This window comes from Paramisgurnus dabryanus, chromosome 19 (genome assembly GCF_030506205.2).
Source record: "Paramisgurnus dabryanus chromosome 19, PD_genome_1.1, whole genome shotgun sequence".
NCBI classification, from domain to species: Eukaryota; Metazoa; Chordata; class Actinopteri; order Cypriniformes; family Cobitidae; genus Paramisgurnus; species Paramisgurnus dabryanus.
The window spans coordinates 4,667,956-4,689,710 of NC_133355.1; the positions used below are offsets into that span (position 1 = coordinate 4,667,956).

Here is a 21,755-nt window from a genome sequence, read left to right on the forward strand (position 1 = left end):
GCATGCAGAGTGAAGCAGGCAGAGAGACACTGACTGTCAGACAGACAGAGAGATAGGCAGGGTGAAGCAGGCAGAGAGACAGAGACTGACAGACAGACAGAGAGACAGGCATGCAGAGTGAAGCAGGCAGAGAGACAGAGACTGACAGACAGACTGAGAGACAGGCAAAGGGGCATGCACAGAGACGACTGTCAGAGAGATAGGCCAGGTGAAGCAGTCAAAGAGACAGAAACTGACACACAGACAGAAAGATAGGCATAGTATAGAGAGACTGAAAAGGCACAGAGACAGAGACCAACTGACAGATAGAAGGACAGGCAGGCAGAGAGACAAAAATTGACCAATAGACACATAGAAAAACATAAAAAGCACAAAAATCGACTGACTGACAGACAGACAGAGACAGGCAGGCAGAGAGACCAAGACAGATGGAGAGACAGACAGGCAAAGAGAGAGACTCCTACCTTCACATACAAACCTTTAACCTTATTCTTATTTTTGCCAGCCTGTCTATCTCTAGAAAGAGCTCTCACTTCACTGGCATGTGGGAGGCACCGCCAAGGACGCCAACTCCCAGGGTGGGCACTGCAGCCGACCGCTCGAACCCACCGAAGCATGAAATCACCTCTTCTCACTTTAAAGGGCTAACATGGCTTTTTAATGGCGAGCCAATATCTTTTATATACCAAATATGCTCAATGGCTCCATTCTTTTTAATGCATATTTAAAGATCGGAGGGAGTGCAGAGCCGTAACAAGATTAATGGGACGATCACGCGGAGGCGCTGAGTCTGGTCTCTCCTAGATTACATTAAAGCCCGTTAAAGAGCTCCAGCCTTTCTTAATAAAACCTCTGCTTTTGATGAACCCCTGAATAAACAGCGACCGAGCTTTACCTCAGCAAGCCAGTCGATTTCATTTATTTGCGCTTTAGCGCGTAATACATCAGATCATTTGCCGTGGACAGATTTAAGACAACCTAAAAGCGAGATTATTTTATCTGAACGCTGCATGTTTACCATCAATATTTACTTGGAAAATGTCAACGGTTTGTTCACTATGGTTTATTGGACTCTGGCATTGTAGTAATAATGGTGGATGATCGATATGGGTTTAGCTGATGCTGAACACACTGATACAGGGGTTTTCAAACTAGGGTCCGGGGACAACTAGGGGGCTTCCAGAGGGTCAATTTCAGGGCAGAAAAGACAAAGTGAAATATGTAAAAGTTTATCATAACATTTCTTAAAAATCTACAGTATGTTTTGAAATCTAATCAGCTCATTTCCACCAGCCTGCACAATAAAGGGCCATTGAGGGAACGAGCCAAGCAGACCAATCAAAGAGCCCAGGGGGCGGAGCTGAATGACACAAACAATATATTCACAGTCTCTGCAAAACCTGAAGATGTCTGACTGTGCTGTAATGGATCTAATGGTGCTCTCCTGTTGCTCTTTGCCTCACTCACCTAATGATGGGCATTGTTCTTTTGTGACACGCACGAGCGGCGAGAGCTCAGGGTCTGTATGTAGCCCTGCGGACGGAGAATTATAGCCATGACTCACTCCTGTAATTAAAAGCACTTTTTCAAGTCACCTGCTGGTGGTTTTTGACACCGAGTCTAATAAGGTTGGATTGAGCACAACACACACACACACAACGCCGAGTTTAACCCACGCAAGGCTAACATGAGACCTCCGAATGCTTTTCTCTGTTCAAAGGCATTTCAGACGATTCTGCGGAAGTCGTTTGTTCTGTAACACAGACGATTCGATCCGTCTGTCTCATATACCAAGGACGCTGGTGCAGATTATCTGTTTGAATGAGATAGTGGCGGCGCCAAAAAACGTCTGCCACATAAGTGACATATCTAAAAATATCTGTAAATCATGCACAGAGTAATGCCAAGATGATTTCTTGGAATTAAGGACACAGATGCGAACTTAACATTGCGTCATTTAACAAAAACACAAAAGAGGATGCTGCCAAAAATGTATGTCTTAAAGGATTAGTCAATTTTCTTAAAAAAAATCCAGATAATTTACTCACCCCCATGTCATCCAAAATGTTGATGTCTTTCTTTGTTCAGTCGAGAAGAAATTATGCTTTTTGAGGAAAACATTCCAGGATTTTTCTCATTTTAATGGACTTTAATGGACCCCAACACTTAACAGTTTTATGCAATTTAAAATTGCAGTTTCAAAGGACTCTAAACTATCTCAAGCTAGGCATAAGGGTCTTATCTAGCTAAATGATTGTCATTTTTGGCAAGAAAAATAAAAAATATGCACTACTTCTCGTCTTCCTCCGGATGTGTGACATGCCAGCGCGACCTCACGTAATTGCGTGATGCCGTGGAAAGGTCACGTGTTACATATATGAAACACACATTTGCGGACCATTTTAAACAATAAACTGACACAAAGACATTAATTAGTATCAGTTGACATACAACAACATCAGAACGGTCCTCTTTCTCCACACTTGTAAACACTGGGGCGTAGTTTCGTATACATCATCCGTGACCTCTTGACGTGATGACGTATTTCGTGAGGTCGCGCTGGCACGTCACAGGACCGGAGATAGACGAGAAGTTGTGGTTTAAAAGTGCATATTTTTTATTTTTCTTGCCAAAAATGACAATCGTTTCGCTAGATAAGACCCTTATGCCTCGTTTGAGATCATTTATAGTCCTTTGAAACTGCAATTTTAAACTGCATTAAAACTGTTAAGTGTTGGGGTCCATTAAAGTCCATTAAAATGAGAAAAATCCTGGAATGTTTTCCTCAAAAAGCATAATTTCTTCTCGACTGAACAAAAGAAAGACATCAACATTTTGGATGACATGGTGATGAGTAAATTATCTGGATTTTTTTAAAGAAAATTGACTAATCCTTTAAAGCTCTTGATTTGCTCCCTTATAGCTCAATGGTAGAGCAATGCGTTAGCAACCAAAAAAGGTAATGGGTTCGAATCCAGGGAACACACATGCTGATAAAAAATGGTTGCCTTTGTAAGTTGCTTTGGATAAAAGTGTCTGTCAAAATCAATAGATGACATTCTGATCTCTATTGTGAAGCCAACACGGAAGTGACTTAAACTGCAATTCATTGACGGGCCACTAGAGGCTGCCTCCAAAAGGTAGTGAATCCCATATTAAAATGCCCAACTTTACAGCAAAAATAAATGTGTTTACACCCTGGTACAAAATGTGTTTTTGGTCTATATAGCTCATTTTGCCTTTAAATGACAACTGTAAGGGGATAAATGTTTTTGCAACTCATCCTTTTATTTATATTATGCCTTAAATTGCAGTATAATTAAGGGCGTGGCCACTTGAGTGACGGGTGAACTGCCACTGCTGTCACTACAGACAAGCTAGACAGGAATAGTTTCAGCAACCAGCCACCTTAGCTCCACCTACGTCCCGCCTTTTTATCCATTTTTGGTTATCCGCGAGTGCCAGATGACGATGACAGGCTCTGCCAACTATTGGCTTCAAAAAAGTTATTTACAAACCTATGGGTGACATCACAGACACTATGTCCATATTTTTTACAGTCGTAAATGTAAACGTAATTTCCAGCAAAAAAATCTAAAACTACTTAAATCGAGATAGTTTTCATAAGCAAAAAAATAAATATTCCCCGCCAGCCATTTTTTGAAAAGATGCCCACCAGCATTTTTTGTGATTTTCACAAAAGTTTCACAAAATGCCAAGAAAATTTTCTGCTAAGAATATATAACCATACAATAATATCAAATGAAAGAACAGACCTTCTGCTTTCAAACAAACAATAAACATAAAAACAAACAAAACGGGGAAAAATATTCATCATTTTTTCTCAGCTTATAAACTCTTACTGTGGGTTTACACCAAACGCGAAGCGTGCAATCGCATCTTGTTGCACGCTCTAGATTACTTGCGGGATTTAACTTCGTGTCATGCAAATTTTTCGCTCGAGTTGAAAATTTTCAACTGGGGCGAAGACGTGTTTGAGGCGAATAGCGCGTGTTTTCACGTCAAACGCGCCACCCATATCGTGTGATTCGCATTGCCCCACGCGATGACGCGTCTTTTTCTTCCCCTTATCCCACTATATTTTTATCCATTTTAAGAATAAATTCACTTGATTTTAATATTGCAAGGACTTAATCTCGTAGGTCAATTTGCTTCTCGAGTAAATGTATATCGATTTAAGATTTTTTGGGGGAAATTAAGACAAAAATATTAAAGTAAGATTTGTTTCCACTACAAAGACCTTCTATAAAAACATTTGTTAAATGTTGTTGTTTTTTGTTTTGTTTTTTAAATGTTCAACCTGAAAAAATATATATTTTTTGGAAACTCTATAAGAGAATTATCATCTTTACAGCTATTATAAATTAATAAATGCATATTAAATTCATAAAGTCTAGATTTTATTTTGGAAATAGTCTATTTATTTCAATGGAAGCTGCAAAATATAATTTTATGACTGTAGTTTTGCACAGAACGTTGAGAAAGACAGCTGTTTATCCGTATATTTCTCCTGTAAAAGAAGAGATATTTGTTGCCCAAAATGCTAAGTAGTATCAAAATTAGGACATACATAAACCTTGTTATGCATAATAAATCTTCTCTCTCCGTCCATTATTTTCTCACTCTCCACAGAGTGCTGTCTGGATATTCAGTAATGTCAGATTTAGTTCAGGGTTAAGTGCTGCTATTCTGCCAATCTGTCCAGAAAAGCCCGTTAATGGAGAATGCAGACAGGAAGTGTGTGTGCGTGTGCGTGCGTGCGTGTGTATTATTGAGTGAATGAACAGAGGCCTTTAGTAGCCAAATGAGACATTGAAAAATCTGAGCCATATCTCCCATTAGATCTCTGTCTCTCTATGTGTCCCGCACTGAAAGCAAGAGTCCATTAAAACACAGCATGCCACAGATTACATTTCACTGTACAAACCAAACGGACATTATTCCTGGATTCCCGAATTGAATTAAGTTATTATGTGACCAAATGTTTAGATTTAGCAGGACACAAGATCACAAGAAGACCGTATATGTGTGTCCGACTTGCTGGAACATGTTTTGACATAATAGATACTGTTGTGTTTCTGTTCGGCCATGATCAAAGACATTTACCTATAGGCAGTATCGATGTGGTCTGGTTGCTTTGTATGTATACTAGATATGTATTTTGAGGATGACCACAGAGTTTCCAATAGTAAAACACCATAGTGGCTTTACTTATTAATATGGAAAAAAAATATTTACAATGATGGATAATAGCAAGTGATTCAGTTGTACTGTTATATTTTTATAGTTTCTGTAGAAAAGTGAGTGGTCTGTACCTTAGTTGGCTGCCTATTGGCCTAGGTCAAAAGCTTCACCTGACTGTGGTCTGATATGGCCTGCAGTGAAGTTTAGTTCCCGTTCTTGATTCTTATTGGTCGACATTAATATCATAAATAAAACACAGCTATGACAGCGGCACCCAACAATTTCTGTGCATGACTGCACGGCACCCTTAGCAACATACAGAAACGTGTGAAACATTTTGATATTGTTCACAGTTACCATCTCGCCTCAGTAAACTGGCATTTTTCTCATTTACATTCCTTCAAGCATGACAGACTTGTACTGTCAGCTAATTTCAATACTGTGTATTGTTGTTGTGCTGTATGACGGAATAAACGCTGTTCACCATTGTGCACCATCGAGATAAGCGGGCTTTTAAAGTGACATTTGGTGCACATCGGGACAGAAGAGTAAAATCAATCCCCGAGTGCAATAACATGGTGATTTGAAGAGATGCTTTTGAATGGAGAGAAATTAATGAGGAGTGAAGTAATGTGTTGTTTTACACAAAAGCTTCGCAACAACATTTATAATGAGACATGAAAAATACTGGTGAGTGTGATCTGTGCGTGTGGGTTTGTTTAATGTCATATAAAGGAAAGAAATGCTTTAACCTCAATTTACAGTTACACATCTGCAGCTGGTTACACACTCGAAAGTTGTGCTTCCAAGCATTTTTTGCATTTTCAGGTCACCTGACGTGTGATTTTCTTACGTGTGAGTATGCAAAATTGCATATAACCTCCCAGAAACCCCTCAAATGTGGCCACTCCCAGGTGTAAGGGGCTTTACTTGCCAATTAAATCCGTCAATACTTGGAAAAAACGTAAATAATGGCGACTGTGGTGGCTGCAATATATGTTTATCATCTCTATGATTTTTATAGCGACTCATTGCAAGAGGAAATAAAGACATTTAGCATTGGTTAATAATAATGCTGTAATAAAAAAAAATACCATTTAAAGTTTTGTGCAAATATGTAATGGAAAGCAGGGTATTTTCCCACACATACCTGTACAGACAAAAACACAGTCCCAGAGGAAAATTTACTTGGCGAGTTAATGGACGTCTTATTTGTTTAATTTATTCATAATTTTTTGTCCCAGATGTTTTTATTAAGTTCCTTGGGAGAAACAAAACAGACACAAATTAAATTATTATTAAGAGTGTACTAAATTAATGCAACATTTGAGACAAAGCTGATATTTAAATTTAATATAAACAATAACCTTTGAACAAGTATCTCCAAAACAAAGAAAGAGCAACAAAAAACATTTTCCTCTAAACATGTTCTTGACAGGCTTTGTGATAGGTGATGAATGACTTTACACAGCGGACATCATTATTTAGAGCAAGTCGTAATGTCAAGTACAAAGTCAGCACAAACACTACATCTCTTACACTCTCGTACACGCTTACATGTCACATCCAGTGTTGAACACGAGGTTGAACATGAAGATCAGATGCCCCCTGAATGGTCAAAAAAGCAGAGGAATATTTTTTATGTATTTTGTTGGGTAAGAGAAAATGACAAATCTTAGATTAAAAATAGTAAATTAATTCAAAACATCTTTGAGAACAAGAACACAGCAAAAACTGCTGGTTTACGAAAGACTCTTTGGACATATGAATGATGAAATACTACTCTCTATATAAGCAAGATTAACATTAGATTGGCAAAAACGTCTTGTGTTATGTCAGCTTTAATGTAACTGCACTGTAAAAAATGTATTTTTGTCAACTAAACATTTTTTTATAACTTGTAACTTACAAAATGATATGTTGATTTAACAAAAATGCTGCAATTTTTACAAAAAATTATATGTTGATTTGCCAAAAAATGTCATTTTTGTCAAATCAACATGTAATTTTTTTGTTACTTGTAACTTAAAAAAAAATTGCAGCATTTTTGTCAAATCAACATATAATTTTTGTTACTTGTAAATAAAAAAATTAATTGCAGCATTTTTGTCAAATCAACATATATTTTTTTGTTTCTTTGTAACTTTTTTTTAAATTGCAGCATTTTTGTCAAATATTTTTTTTGTTACTTGTAACTAAAAAAATAAACAAAATTGCAGCATTTTTGTCAAATCAACATATCATTTTTGTTACTTGTAACTTTAAAAAATTCGAAAATGCAGCAATTTTGTCAAATCAACATATCATTTTTGTTACTTGTAAATAAATAAAAATTAATTGCAGCATTTTTGTCAAATCAACATATATTTTTTTGTTTCTTTTAACTTGTTTTTTAATTGCAGCATTTTTGTAATATCAACATGTAATTTTTTTGTTACTTGTAACTTTTTTTTAAATTGCAGCATTTTTGTCAAATATTTTTTTTGTTACTTGTAACTAAAAAAATAAACAAAATTGCAGCATTTTTGTCAAATCAACATATAATTTTTGTTACTTGTAAATAAAAAAAAATTAATTGCAGCATTTTTGTCAAATCAACATATATTTTTTTGTTTCTTTGAACTTTTTTTTAATTGCAGCATTTTTGTAATATCAACATGTAATTTTTTTGTTACTTGTAACTTTTTTTTAAATTGCAGCATTTTTGTCAAATTTTTTTTTGTTACTTGTAACTAAAAAATAAACAAAATTGCAGCATTTTTGTCAAATCAACATATCATTTTTGTTACTTGTAACTTTAAAAAATTCGAAAATGCAGCAATTTTGTCAAATCAACATATCATTTTTGTTACTTGTAAATAAATAAAAATTAATTGCAGCATTTTTGTCAAATCAACATATATTTTTTTGTTTCTTTTAACTTTTTTTTAATTGCAGCATTTTTGTAATATCAACATGTAATTTTTTGTTACTTGTAACTTTTTTTTAAATTGCAGCATTTTTGTCAAATTTTTTTTTGTTACTTGTAACTAAAAAAATAAACAAAATTGCAGCATTTTTGTCAAATCAACATATCATTTTTGTTACTTGTAACTTTAAAAAAATTGAAAATGCAGCAATTTTGTCAAATCAACATATCATTTTTGTTACTTGTAAATAAATAAAAATTAATTGCAGCATTTTTGTCAAATCAACATATATTTTTTTGTTTCTTTTAACTTGTTTTTTAATTGCAGCATTTTTGTAATATCAACATGTAATTTTTTTGTTACTTGTAACTTTTTTTTAAATTGCAGCATTTTTGTCAAATATTTTTTTTTGTTACTTGTAACTAAAAAAATAAACAAAATTGCAGCATTTTTGTCAAATCAACATATCATTTTTGTTACTTGTAAATAAAAAAAAATTAATTGCAGCATTTTTGTCAAATCAACATATATTTTTTTGTTTCTTTGAACTTTTTTTTAATTGCAGCATTTTTGTAATATCAACATGTAATTTTTTTGTTACTTGTAACTTTTTTTTAAATTGCAGCATTTTTGTCAAATTTTTTTTTTTGTTACTTGTAACTAAAAAAATAAACAAAATTGCAGCATTTTTGTCAAATCAACATATCATTTTTGTTACTTGTAACTTTAAAAAATTCGAAAATGCAGCAATTTTGTCAAATCAACATATCATTTTTGTTACTTGTAAATAAATAAAAAATAATTGCAGCATTTTTGTCAAATCAACATATATTTTTTTGTTTCTTTTAACTTTTTTTTTTAATTGCAGCATTTTTGTAATATCAACATGTAATTTTTTTGTTACTTGTAACTTTTTTTTAAATTGCAGCATTTTTGTCAAATATTTTTTTTTGTTACTTGTAACTAAAAAAATAAACAAAATTGCAGCATTTTTGTCAAATCAACATATCATTTTTGTTACTTGTAACTTTAAAAAATTCGAAAATGCAGCAATTTTGTCAAATCAACATATCATTTTTGTTACTTGTAAATAAAAAAAATTAATTGCAGCATTTTTGTCAAATCAACATATATTTTTTTGTTTCTTTTAACTTTTTTTTAATTGCAGCATTTTTGTAATATCAACATGTAATTTTTTGTTACTTGTAACTTTTTTTTAAATTGCAGCATTTTTGTCAAATATTTTTTTTTGTTACTTGTAACTAAAAAAAATAAACAAAATTGCAGCATTTTTGTCAAATCAACATATCATTTTTGTTACTTGTAACTTTAAAAAATTCGAAAATGCAGCAATTTTGTCAAATCAACATATCATTTTTTGTTACCTGAAACTGAAAAAAATTTAATTGCAGCATTTTTGTCAAATCAACATATATTTTTTTGTTTCTTTTAACTTTTTTTTAATTGCAGCATTTTTGTAATATCAACATGTAATTTTTTGTTACTTGTAACTTTTTTTTAAATTGCAGCATTTTTGTCAAATATTTTTTTTTGTTACTTGTAACTAAAAAAAATAAACAAAATTGCAGCATTTTTGTCAAATCAACATATCATTTTTGTTACTTGTAACTTTAAAAAATTCGAAAATGCAGCAATTTTGTCAAATCAACATATCATTTTTTGTTACCTGAAACTGAAAAAAATTTAATTGCAGCATTTTTGTCAAATCAACATATATTTTTTTGTTTCTTGTAACTTAATTTTTGTTTAATTGCAGCATTTTTGTCAAATCAACATTTAATTTTTTGTTACTTGTAACTTTTTCTTTAAAAATTGCAGCATCTTTGTCAAATCAATATTTTTTTGCTACTTGTAACTTAAAAAAATTTAATTGCAGCATTTTTGTCAAATCAACATATATTTTTTTGTTTCTTGTAACTTAATTTTTTTTTTAATTGCAGCATTTTTGTCAAATCAACATGTAATTTTTGTTACTTGTAACTTTTTTTTTTAATTGCAGCATTTTTGTCAAATCAATATTTTTTTGCTACTTGTAACTTAAAAAAATTGAAATTGCAGCATTTTTGTCAAATCAACATAATTGTATTAACAATTGTCCCATCAGTTGTTATTCTTTCAAGCGTAAATAAAAAAAAAAATCAGGCACAAAGGCTTTTGGGTATACCTTGTGACCTCTTTACTGATAATTTTAAGTTCATTGCACTTACATTTTTTGTTTACAGGGTTCCCACACCTTAGTAAACTTTAAATTCAAGAACCTTTTAAGGACTTTCCAGGTGCAATACCCTTAAATTCAAGGACTAACGGTGGGGACACATTTCAAAGTTGCATCGTGTTACCTTTTAAGATACATTGTTACAGTTCCCTTTCGATGGAACTTGCGCTGTCACTGCGGTGACACTTTGGGGACGCCTCCACTGGTAAGTTCGTCTGAATGTGTATATCAAATTCAACCAATGGTGAGGCTTAACGACAAAGACACGGTGACGCGGGAGCCAGGAAGTATATCGCTATCTGAAATATTGCCAAAGACGGCATTACAGGGACGCAGGAAGTATGGCAAGGGAGACGCAGCGTCTCGTTCCCTTTTGCAGGGAACATCAGTTACATACGTAACCAGAGACGTTTTCATGTGTCAAACACAACTATGCAAAAAAGCATTTTGGTATGAATCAACAGTCATACAATCATACAGTACAGAAGATATAAGCATTTAAAGCGAATAGTTTAGCACATGTGCTTAAAAAGTCTGAAATTCTTATGATATTATCTGACTTGACAGGGAATAATATGGATTTTTTTTCCAGAAAACTTCTTGCATAAAATATTCAAGCACTTTCAATGACCTGTATCTATGTACTGTATGTTTATTTTCAAAAACGTCCCAGGCCCTTGAATCCCGCCCAGATTCAAAAACTTTCAAGAATTTCAAGGACCCATGGGAACCCTGTGTTTAGGGTTTTTGTACGTAAATAAATAAATAAACTAAGATTGTTAAGTTAGGGATGCAACATTTTTTTTTTTAAGTAATGTTTAGTTATGATTACTTGGCTTTTTAAGTATAAAACACATTAGGGCTTTCAGTGTGATATGAGAATAGTTAAATGTGTCTTACTATCAGGAAAACAATGACATTATGCAACAATGGCATTTATTGACTGGTGCATTTCTGCTACTTACGATTTCAATACTGCAAAAGCAAAATAATTTAATATTCACTATGCAATGATGACATTCATACATTTTTTAAATGTGGCTTCAGTATAAAAATACTTGGAGCCACTGTATCTACAGTATGTCCTGACCCTGCAGCACAATGTTAGGGGTGGTGCTCCTTATAGAAAGCACTTCCCCGATAGCAAACCGACTGCTGCCGATTGCCGGTATTTAAGAGATCAGATATTTGTTGAAACAATCTATTTATGAGATACGTCATTATTAATTCATAGACCCATCCAAGTTCTCTGGGCTGGAGACAAGTGTAATAAAAGCTTCGGTAAACAGTAGAGAGAGAAAGAGGCTGAGACAGGTTGTGCTTAACATTTTATATTGTCAATCTTAATACGCACGTATGTCCCTGTGGTTCAACTAATAAAGCATTGCATTAGCAGTGCAGAGATCACTGGTCCGATTCCAAGCAGAAAACATACGGATAAAAGTATAGATTGAATACACCATAAGTCTTTTATAAAAGAGTCTGCCAAATGTAGAAATGCAAACATGTAATATATTACAGACGAGGAGCACATATCTTCACAGCACAGTTTCTTTTGTAAAGGAATAATTGAGTAGCTGTCCCTGAATATATAGCAATAAATAAATAAATAAACAAACAAGAAAGAAGTTGGAAGAGCTGAAATACTGCATATTTTTGCTTTTCAATTTTATCCGTTTGGTGATGTCATAACAGCAACCAATCATAATGAATCATCCGTCAATGATATCATAATGGAACTGAATGGTATTGAATCACCTGTCCATGATGAAACAAATTTGGCTCTTTGACACATCTCATTTTTTGTCGTCCGGGAAGCGAGAAAAAATTTGAATAAACAAAAAACATGAAATTTAAGTTCAAATTACAAACCTGGCTGTGTCTGGTGAAAATGAACAAAGAAATTCATTTAAATAACTAAAGGGCGTTACATTGTTACTGTAGCTCAGCTGGTAAAGTACTGAACTAACATCCCAAAGCTCATGGGTTCGATCCCAGGAAACGCACACACTGATAAAAGATGTACCTTGACTATCACTTTTGATAAAAGCGTCTGCCAAATACATAAATCAAACTGTAACAATAATCCGAGTGAGTTCGTTTTAAATACATTAATTAAACCATTAACATATTTGCGCAACGTACTAAGGATTTAATGACACTTAATAAAAAGTGACTTAATGATAGACAGACATCAGTGGAAATAAATTAAAGAGATATAGGCCTACAGAAAATTTCTTCATTGCATCACTGTAGTTATTTTTGTTCAAATTAATTAATACAACTTTCTTTCAATTACAAGTCATACAAAGAAAAACAAAAGTATTGTTCCTCTTTATAGGTTTCCACCTGGAAACCATCAACTTAAACCTGAACACAAATGCAGAAGTCGTCATTTTTAAAGACCACCACAATGACCGAACTGTAATGAAAGCTTGTGCTTATGTGTGTGTGTGTAGTATGGGAAATTGGACCCTTTAAAAATAATCTTTCTGCCCTCCAAGGAAAACTATGGTCAGCTAGATGGTAAGTCGTAAATAATAATCGCTCTGAATCAGAGATGAAAATGGAAAATGACACACAATGCTGTCTCAAAGCAACAATTCATGAAACATCAAAGCCCCCCATCCTAGAAAATGCACTTTTAAATGTGTTTTAGCAGAAAATGAGTCACCAGTGTGTGTGCAAAAACATCCTGTAATTATACAAATCCATATACTCTTCTTTGTTGGGGTCCTCTATCAATGTGATGTCACAATGATTATGCCCGACTCATAAATGTTCAGAGACTCCGCCTTATGAGCGCGTAGTTCAACCTTGTTCATATGTAGTACAAAGCACACGTGTAAGCGCTCTTCTCACTACCCAACCTTCATATCTCTGAAGAGACTTTAGTTTTATCAGATTTATAAAAGACAGATCAGCTTTACTGATTCTTTCCGATAATGTACGAAAACAATCTTTATTTGACACTTAGCCTATGTTTAGCATGAGCATTGTTACCAAATATGACAACTGGTTCAGTAGTTCGCCTGCGCATTCAGTCTACTCAATAATGGTAAAATAAAACTTTACTTCCTCAGAGGGAGCTTGAGCCCCAAGTTCAAACCCTCCCATGGTCAGACTACGCAGAGAAAGGAATGAGCAAAATGAAGAAGGAGATTTGGGGAGTAGGGGGGATGCCGGATGAATCATCACTGGCGTGAAGACTGACTCGCTTAAATAGACCCTCAGGATGATTGACATTCCCCTTGGAAACTTTCAATAGCAGGGGACTATTTTCGGGCACTGCATAATATCATTGCGCCTCCTGCAGTCATGTTACGGCAGCAAAGTCCTTGATTATTACGCCAGAATGAGAGTATAGTTCCTAGCCATATCTGCCTAGAAGATCACAACTTTTTATGTTCTCTCAGTCTTAGTACACGATGTAACTACAGAAGAGAAGAGTCAAATTTTAAATATTAAAAATATCATAACTCTTTGGTTATTTTTAGGCGCAATATGGTCTAATCAGATTCAATGGATTATGCTAAGCTATGCTAAAAGTGGTACTTTTCAGCTGAATCGATTCCAAAACGGTAAAAATCTAATTTTTAACTCCAGGGCAGCTGGAAAATGAGCATATTTTCAAAAAAAGTGTAGTGTCCCTTAAAAGTGTATTTAATTTACTTTATTATTTTGTAGCTTGAAAGCTTCTGGTCACTACAGTATATGCTTTTACTGTATGAATAAACAGCAGCCTGATCACAGTTTTGGCACAACATAAATGTGATTCAATTACAGAATTGTTATTTTAGGTTCCCATCTTCCAAGGACTTTGGCAGGATTCTCACGGAGATGCAAATGTTTCCTTTATAAAACTCTGCCGGTTCTCTCTGCATTTGTCTCATGTGTGTTTTGGTGTAATGGTGTGGCATAAAAACAATGTAAGCCGAGTACTGACCTAAAGCACTGCTGTCAGCAGTCAGGGTCAAAGGTGAGGATTGTACACACATTTAAAATAAAGATCTTGCAGGAGGCCTGGGTTTAGTTCAAATGTGAACATTTGTTTAATAGAAAGTAGAAGAAAATATAATGTCCTCATGTTGTATCTCAAATACAAAAATAACATGACTGTGTTTTGTTTATCTACCCCATTGGACCCGTACTGTAACTCTGTAATTGGATGATCCAAGTGTCATCTAAAAAATGCTCTGGGTTCAGTCGGTTCATCTCTGTGACCAGCATCTTGGCATGATGCAGATTAAAAATGTTTCTGACTCATCCTTTAGTTTGAAAAAGCAAAAAAAAAATGGTTTACATATTTTCTTGCATTTAATGTTCTTACAATAGAAATCTTTGGTGGCAAAAAAAATGAAGGTTTTGAAAGTATAATATCACGAGTTTATACAAGCCCATTAAAATACCAACTGGATTAGACTGCTTTTACTACATTACTATTAACACGTTTATTATTTTAAAAACAAACACTTTGTGGTAATGATCTTCTACCAGATGCACACAAATCACGCCTTTATTTGTATTTCACCAATTTAAAATGTTAGACACTGAAATGTCCGACACCAACCATGGCTCAATTGTGCTGAAAACTTTGTTTGATGTTGATGGAGATTTGTGGGATGCACATCCAGGGCACGAAACTCCCGTTCCACCACATCCCAAAGATGCTCTATTGGGTTGAGATCTGGTGACCGTGGGGCCCATTTTAGTACAGTGAACTCATTGTCATGTTCAAGAAACCAATTTGAAATGATTTGAGCTTTGTGACATGGTGCATTATCCGGCTGGAAGTAGCCATCAGAGGATGGGAACATGGTGGTCATAAAGGGATGGACATGGTCAGAAACAATGCTCAGGTAGGTTGTGGCATTTAAACAATGCACAGTTGGCACTAAGGGGCCTAAAATGGCTCAAGAAATCGTCCCCCACACCATTACACCACCACCAGCCTGAACAGTGGTAACAAGGCATGATGGATCCATGTTCTTATTCTGTTTACGCCAAATTCTGACTCTACCATCTGAATGTCTCAACAGAAATCGAGACTCATCAGACCAGGCAACATTTTTCCAGTCTTCAACTGTCCAATTTTGGTGAGCTCGTGCAAATTGTAGCCTCTTTTTCCTATTTGTAGTGGAGATGAGTGGTACCCGGTGGGGTTTTCTGCTGTTGTCGACCATCTGCCTCAAGGTTGTGCGTGTTGTGGCTTCACAAATGCTTTGCTGCATACCTCGGTTGTAACGAGTGATTATTTTAGTCAAAGTTGCTCTTCTATCAGCTTGAATCAGTCGGCCCATTCTCCTCTGAGCTCTAGCATCAACAAGGCCTTTCGCCCACAGGACTGCCGCATACTGGATGTTTTTCCCTTTTCACACCATTCTTTGTAAACCCTAGAAATGGTTGTGCGTAAAAATCCCAGTAACTGAGCAGATTGTGAAATACTCAGACCGGCCCATCTGGCACCAACAACCATGCCACCCTCAAAATTGCTTAAATCACCTTTCTTTCCCATTCTGAGATTCCGTTTGGAGTTCAGGAGATTGTCTTGACCATGACCACACCCCTAAATGCATTGAAGCAACTGCCATGTGATTGGTTGATTAGATAACTGCATTAATGAGAAATTGAACAGGTGCTCCTAATAATCCTTTAGGTGAGTGTACATATATAAATTTCAGAAGATTTTATTTATATATTCGTTTTTTGTTAAATCATTCCATTTAAATGCTGTTAAAAGTAGATTTGTGTATATTAATGTGTAACTTTAGAGACGTCCCTAAATTCACGACTACCAAATTGTCAATTACTGACATACATCTATTTCAGCGAATCCTTGATCCAAGTAAAATCTAATTTGTTCATCCATGCTAATTTTTCTAAATATGTATTTTATCAAAATACAACTTTTGTTATGTCGAGAAAAAGCTTTTGCCAACTCAAGATCATGAGAAAGTTAAGTAGTGATCATGAGAAAACAAGCAAGCAAAAATAATAATAATTTTACATGGCCTCTATCAGCTTTCGCATATGAGCTCATGATTCGCACTTAAATCATTTATTAGATTTTACAATTGTACATTTTACATCGAGATGACAAAACACAGACGTTTCAGTCTAATGCCTTCTTTAGCGTGAAACATTAGCATGCCATCTGAGTCTGACACCACCCACACATGCAATCGAACCTGCAACCAATGAATTGGAAACCCTCCATTATACGATCAAAACTCTCCTATTGGCAGACTTACAGCAAGGGCCTTGAAACAACTAGTGGTTAAATGATTGTCTAGACAGTTTCGAAATGAGTGTTGAAGTAACAGATTCTGTAATTTTGTAAAGCTCAACTGGCGTAGATAATATTATACATCACTGTCAGCACAAACAAAGACACCAAAAACAGCTTGTTTTGATTAACTGCCGCTTGTCTCATCGCCAGAATGCGGTTTGTGACGCCAATGAAAACATCTCCCTTTCATACACACACAAACAAGCGCCGCCTGCTTGCGTGTTTCCTGACTGTTGCGCAGTAACGCAGATGGATAATATGTATTTCTCTGCAAATGTCTCTTATTCTGCACCCAAAACACACCTCCTTTTTATTTATGAGAGTAATAAGTGAACACAATGTTTGGGGCATTTGTTTCAGATCCTCTTTCCGCACAGATGAATTACAGAGCAATATAAGCAGAAAGAAAAATGATTTTGCTATGTTTTACCACAAATATCCTATGAAATGAGGAGCACAGTTTTCTTTACCTTACTGCAGCGGTTCTCAAGCTTTCCGGCATTGCCCCCTCGCTGCATCCCTTCGTGGCCACCTAATGAAAATTCATGACATAAAACAATTTCAAACTTAGAAATTGAATCAAACAAAACATATTAAATGATACAATGCAGTGGTCAGTAGCCTTATTTTTTCTGAGGTTTAATTGCACAAAATTTAAGATAAATTGTCATTTTAAAAATGGCACATAAATGGCACCCAGGGGGGGAAGGGTTTCATATTTATTGAAGCTTCCCAGGGCGCCGCCATTGCTTAGCGAACCCCAACCGGCTGTTAGCATCCCATTGACTCTTTGACTCTCACTTTGACAGCGAATAACTTTACATCTGAGGCGTTTAAAGACTCCATTTATCCATTAATTATTTCTAAACCTACACGAAAATGTATAAAAGGCTCCATTACCATGTATCTTACGCTATGGCCCAGTAGAAGCAGTTTTTGTAAAAATATGCTAACTATTGCGTCATAACCTGCGACTCTCTGTCGCACAGTAGAGAAATTACCGTATGGACTGGGAGAGAAGCTCGCAGGCAATCTTTTACTGTCTATGAGGCAATCGGGTGGACGTGGAGGCATAAAGTCAAGCGAGATTATTAATCAGAATACTTACCAAAATTTGCTCCTGTTCACCCTCACAGTCTCTGCAAGATTTGGTGGGTGATTCAGATTTTGTGTGGCACGGCTATTAGAAGACTTACAATTGTCAGACAGGTTGCTCATATGACATCTATGTCATTAAGCTCAGTTTGAGTCTGCGCAGTACGCTGGACACCCAGGAAGTGCATGCTTCAAATTGACTTCACTTGTCTCCGTTGAATCCAATGGGGTCGCTGTGTCCATTTCTTTTACTGTCTATGCTGGCACCCCCAGCTTGAAGGAATATTCCACTTTCATCTAACAAAATAATGGTCAATTTCAACAAAGAAAAAATCACTTTTAACACCGAAAGTCATGCGTTACACATGTGAAATGCACATTTGGGGACCATTTTAAACAATAAACTGACATGTTGGGCCCTATCATACACCTGGCGCAATGCGGCGCAATGCACGATGCAAGTGTCTTTTGCTAGTTTCAACTCGGCACAATTATAATTTTCACGTTTAGCGCCACATTGTTTAAATAGCAAAGGCATAGGCGTTCTGGTTTGACAACGAGGTGTGTTCAGGCGCATTGTTGGCGCGTTGCTATTTTGAGACAACTTAAATAGACCACGCCATTGACCAACTAAAACCTGGTCTTAAGTCTAAAGTCTATGGCGCAATATTGTTTTTGTTATTTAAAGAGGGTGTTAGTAATATGCACCTACAAACGGTGCAAAAATGCAGGTTTGCTTATCACACACATGGTTAGGAGCAGCAGCACACAAATGCTTTTAAAGATAAAACAATAAAGGATTAAAATGTAAAAGATTATTATTGAGTCTCTTGGACATAAATGAGGACTGATATTGAGACGTTAGAAGGTGTAAAGAGCTGCTTCACCTGTAGCCTGGTAAGTAAATAAATGCTTTGCTTTAAACAAATGCATCTGTTTTTAAATGTTTTTTTTAATGCTACCCTATGGATTTATTGTACATGATGACTTTGTACTTGTGGATATGGTGAGATGAGAAACATTTTTACGTAATGCTTTTTTAAACTCTCACTGCGCTGTCAGAGTGCTGAAACGTTTCGGCTCTCCACACGTTTGTAAATTCTTTATCTCCTGTTTTTACAAATAAAGTATTTTTAGAGTACATAGTTTTTCTTGCATATTTGTAAATTATTCTTTGAGATTACATATTATGTAGGTTATCCATTAAAGCCGGCTAATTTTACTTCCATGACTGAAAGAAAATTACTTTTAAAGGTTTTGATACAAAAAATAACAATTTCAAAACAAATGAAAACAACACAATTTTTTATATCAATCTTAATTTGGTGGTCTTCTTCCTCTGCTTAGTTTTCAAGTTTACAAATTCTGCCATCTAAATAGGGAATCGGCGCAACTGGCTTTTAAAGGGGATGGGAGATGAGACTCTCATTTTTTGCACGTTATGCCCAAAACACACCCATTACTCATTACGAGAATAGGAACAACCCTTTTAGACTGTGCTTTTGTCACACAAACCATTCTTCCCAACGTTAAATTAGCAAAAGTGAATTCGAACATGTCCGTTTAGACTATGCACCATGCGCTTTCGAATATACCCTTAGATCATTAAAATAGGGCCCTAAGACATTAGTTAGTATCATTCCTCATACAACAACATCTGAACTGTCGTCTTTCTACACGCTTGTAAACACTGGGGCGAAGTTTCGCATACTTCATGCGTGACCTTTCAACGTGATTATGCAATACGTGAAGTTGTGCTGGCGCTTCACACGACTAGTACAAGAGGAGAAGTTGTGGTTTAAAAGTGCATATTTTTTATTTTTCTTGATGAAAATGACAATCAATTTGCAAGATAAGACCCTTAATGCTTCTTTAGGATCATTTAGAGCCATTTGAAGATGCGTTGAAACTGCAATTTTAAACAGCATTTAAACTTTTGAAGTCTAGTTGAGAAAAATCCTGGAATGTTTTCCTAAAAAAAAAATAATAACAACAATAATAATGTTAATAATTTCTTCTAGACTGAACAAAGAAGGACATCAACTTTTTGGATGACATGGGGTGAATTATCTGGATTTTTTTTAAGAAAGTGGAGTAATCCTTTAAGAACCACTGCACCACAGAACCAACTTACTGAAATGTTAATTCTATACAACTAGATTGGACACTTGGACGCTCATTCAAAACTCATTCTATATGATTGGATGACATAATCTTGCTCAGGACGTATATTGGGGTATACATAATATACGCTAATATTTGTGGTCTGTTTTCTCAGAAAATAAAAATATGATTACATATCAAACATGTTTATTTATCATTATGTCAAGTTTGAGGTGAAGCATACAGAAAGCTGCGAGTCAAATTTTGATTTCAGTAGGTTTATAAATATATATTTTTTATTTGAGTCACATTAAAATCAATCTGAAAAAGTATCAGAAAAAGTGATGAAAATATTTACCTCTGTATCAATCTCGCCCAGTGGAAGATAAGTCACAGCTCTAGGATGGTGACATCCATAGCGTACCGTATACATGCAAGGTGCAGTTTCCCTGGGGGTATGGGAGAGAAAATGCTAATGGTAAATTTGACAGTTGTGACATTCCTAAGCAGATAACATATTCAGGATAGATATTCACTGTACTATAGCCTTTATATATGAACATACAACACGCATATACCGAGTCAGTACAAAGATATATAATGATTGTTTCTGATGCTAGTGGAAAAACAAAACATCATCAATGTGTCTTGAGTAAAAACCCAACTTGAATGCTTCCTGCAGCACAATCAGAGATCGGTTTCATATTAACATTGTAAGAAATATGATGTTAGGCTATAGGAGGTCACCAGATCTTCCTTAGTCTCGTTTCAGGCTCTGTGACGAATGACCCTGCGGACCTACGGTTGAAAAGACCGATTCCCTGCAAGCTGCTTATCTCTTTATCTCACGACATGGTCGATCTGTCAGATACAGTCATTCGCTCCATGCATCAGCATGTGTCTGTCGGCAAGAGAAACAAATTATGGGACGAGGGCCCGGTAACGGCACTCAACTGCTGCAAGAGCGAGAGCGCTCGTGAGCGTCCAATCAAATCAATGTCACCTTGGACGATCAGTGGATATGATCTGCCCGCATCGGACTTCAGGGGAAACAGAAGACGAGGATTTAAATAAGGAAGTTTGAGAGCTCGGGCTTCAAAGAGCACGAGGAATCGTACTGGATTGGACGGAGCGAGATGGAGACGAGCGTTGTTATCATATCCCTCCTTTGAGAGGATGTCATCCCTGTCACGATATTGATCACCCCGCAAAATATACTTCATCCGCTCCCATACGCATCTAAGAAAACTACTCAAGGTGAAGTGGCGCGACGGAGGACGTTTTGCTTTCAAATAAATCCATCAGCATATTTTAACCACAATCCCAAATTACCAGAGAGACGTGTTTTCATTTCCTTCAGGCATTAGGAAAACGACTCTGGGAGGTAGTTTGATTCCTGAAGGGTCTCTAATGACTGGATAGCATCTGTCAGAGTTCGGCGTACAGAAAAGCTCTCGGCTAATGAAATTTCTGTGTTATTAGCCATGTTGGGCGTAATAGCCCTAATGGGTAATTATGTGCAACAGATGTGTATGTGCCTGAATTGTTTACTTATGGAGTCTATGTGAAAGTGTGTTAGACGAGCCTATTACTGCATTTGAGGTCATGTCATTCTGAATTAAGTAAGACACCAGTTATGTGAACAGGAGAAGAGAGTCTGAAGGAGCAGAAAATGGTGGTCTAAATTTTCATCGAATGACACGACAGACGTGAACTTGAGGAGTTGCGCTTTTTTAAAGATTATAGGGAGACCCATTAGTAATTTCCCAGATGCCTCTTTAAACAGGAAACGTATGTACTTTACAAGGACTACAAACCCCACAACGAGGCCTGCAATGTATATTGAAATTACAGCAATACAGCAAACGTGAATAAAGCAATATGCATACCGCAACTGAATGACTGATTAATTTAAAAG

At 35.6% G+C, this 21,755-nt stretch overlaps 1 long non-coding RNA gene across 1 annotated transcript in view; it reads right to left on the bottom strand.

Annotated features, from left to right (window-relative positions):
• Nucleotides 1-21,755, bottom strand: part of LOC135775465 (uncharacterized) — an 87,327-nt gene that overhangs the window by 20,424 nt on the left and 45,148 nt on the right. The window contains exons 2-6 of the long non-coding RNA XR_012335437.1: nucleotides 20,196-20,286; nucleotides 17,748-18,031; nucleotides 17,110-17,171; nucleotides 6,763-6,813; nucleotides 6,356-6,466 (exon numbers count right to left, since the gene is read on the bottom strand). This is a non-coding gene — a long non-coding RNA (uncharacterized lncRNA). The remainder of the gene's footprint in view (nucleotides 1-6,355; nucleotides 6,467-6,762; nucleotides 6,814-17,109; nucleotides 17,172-17,747; nucleotides 18,032-20,195; nucleotides 20,287-21,755) is intronic.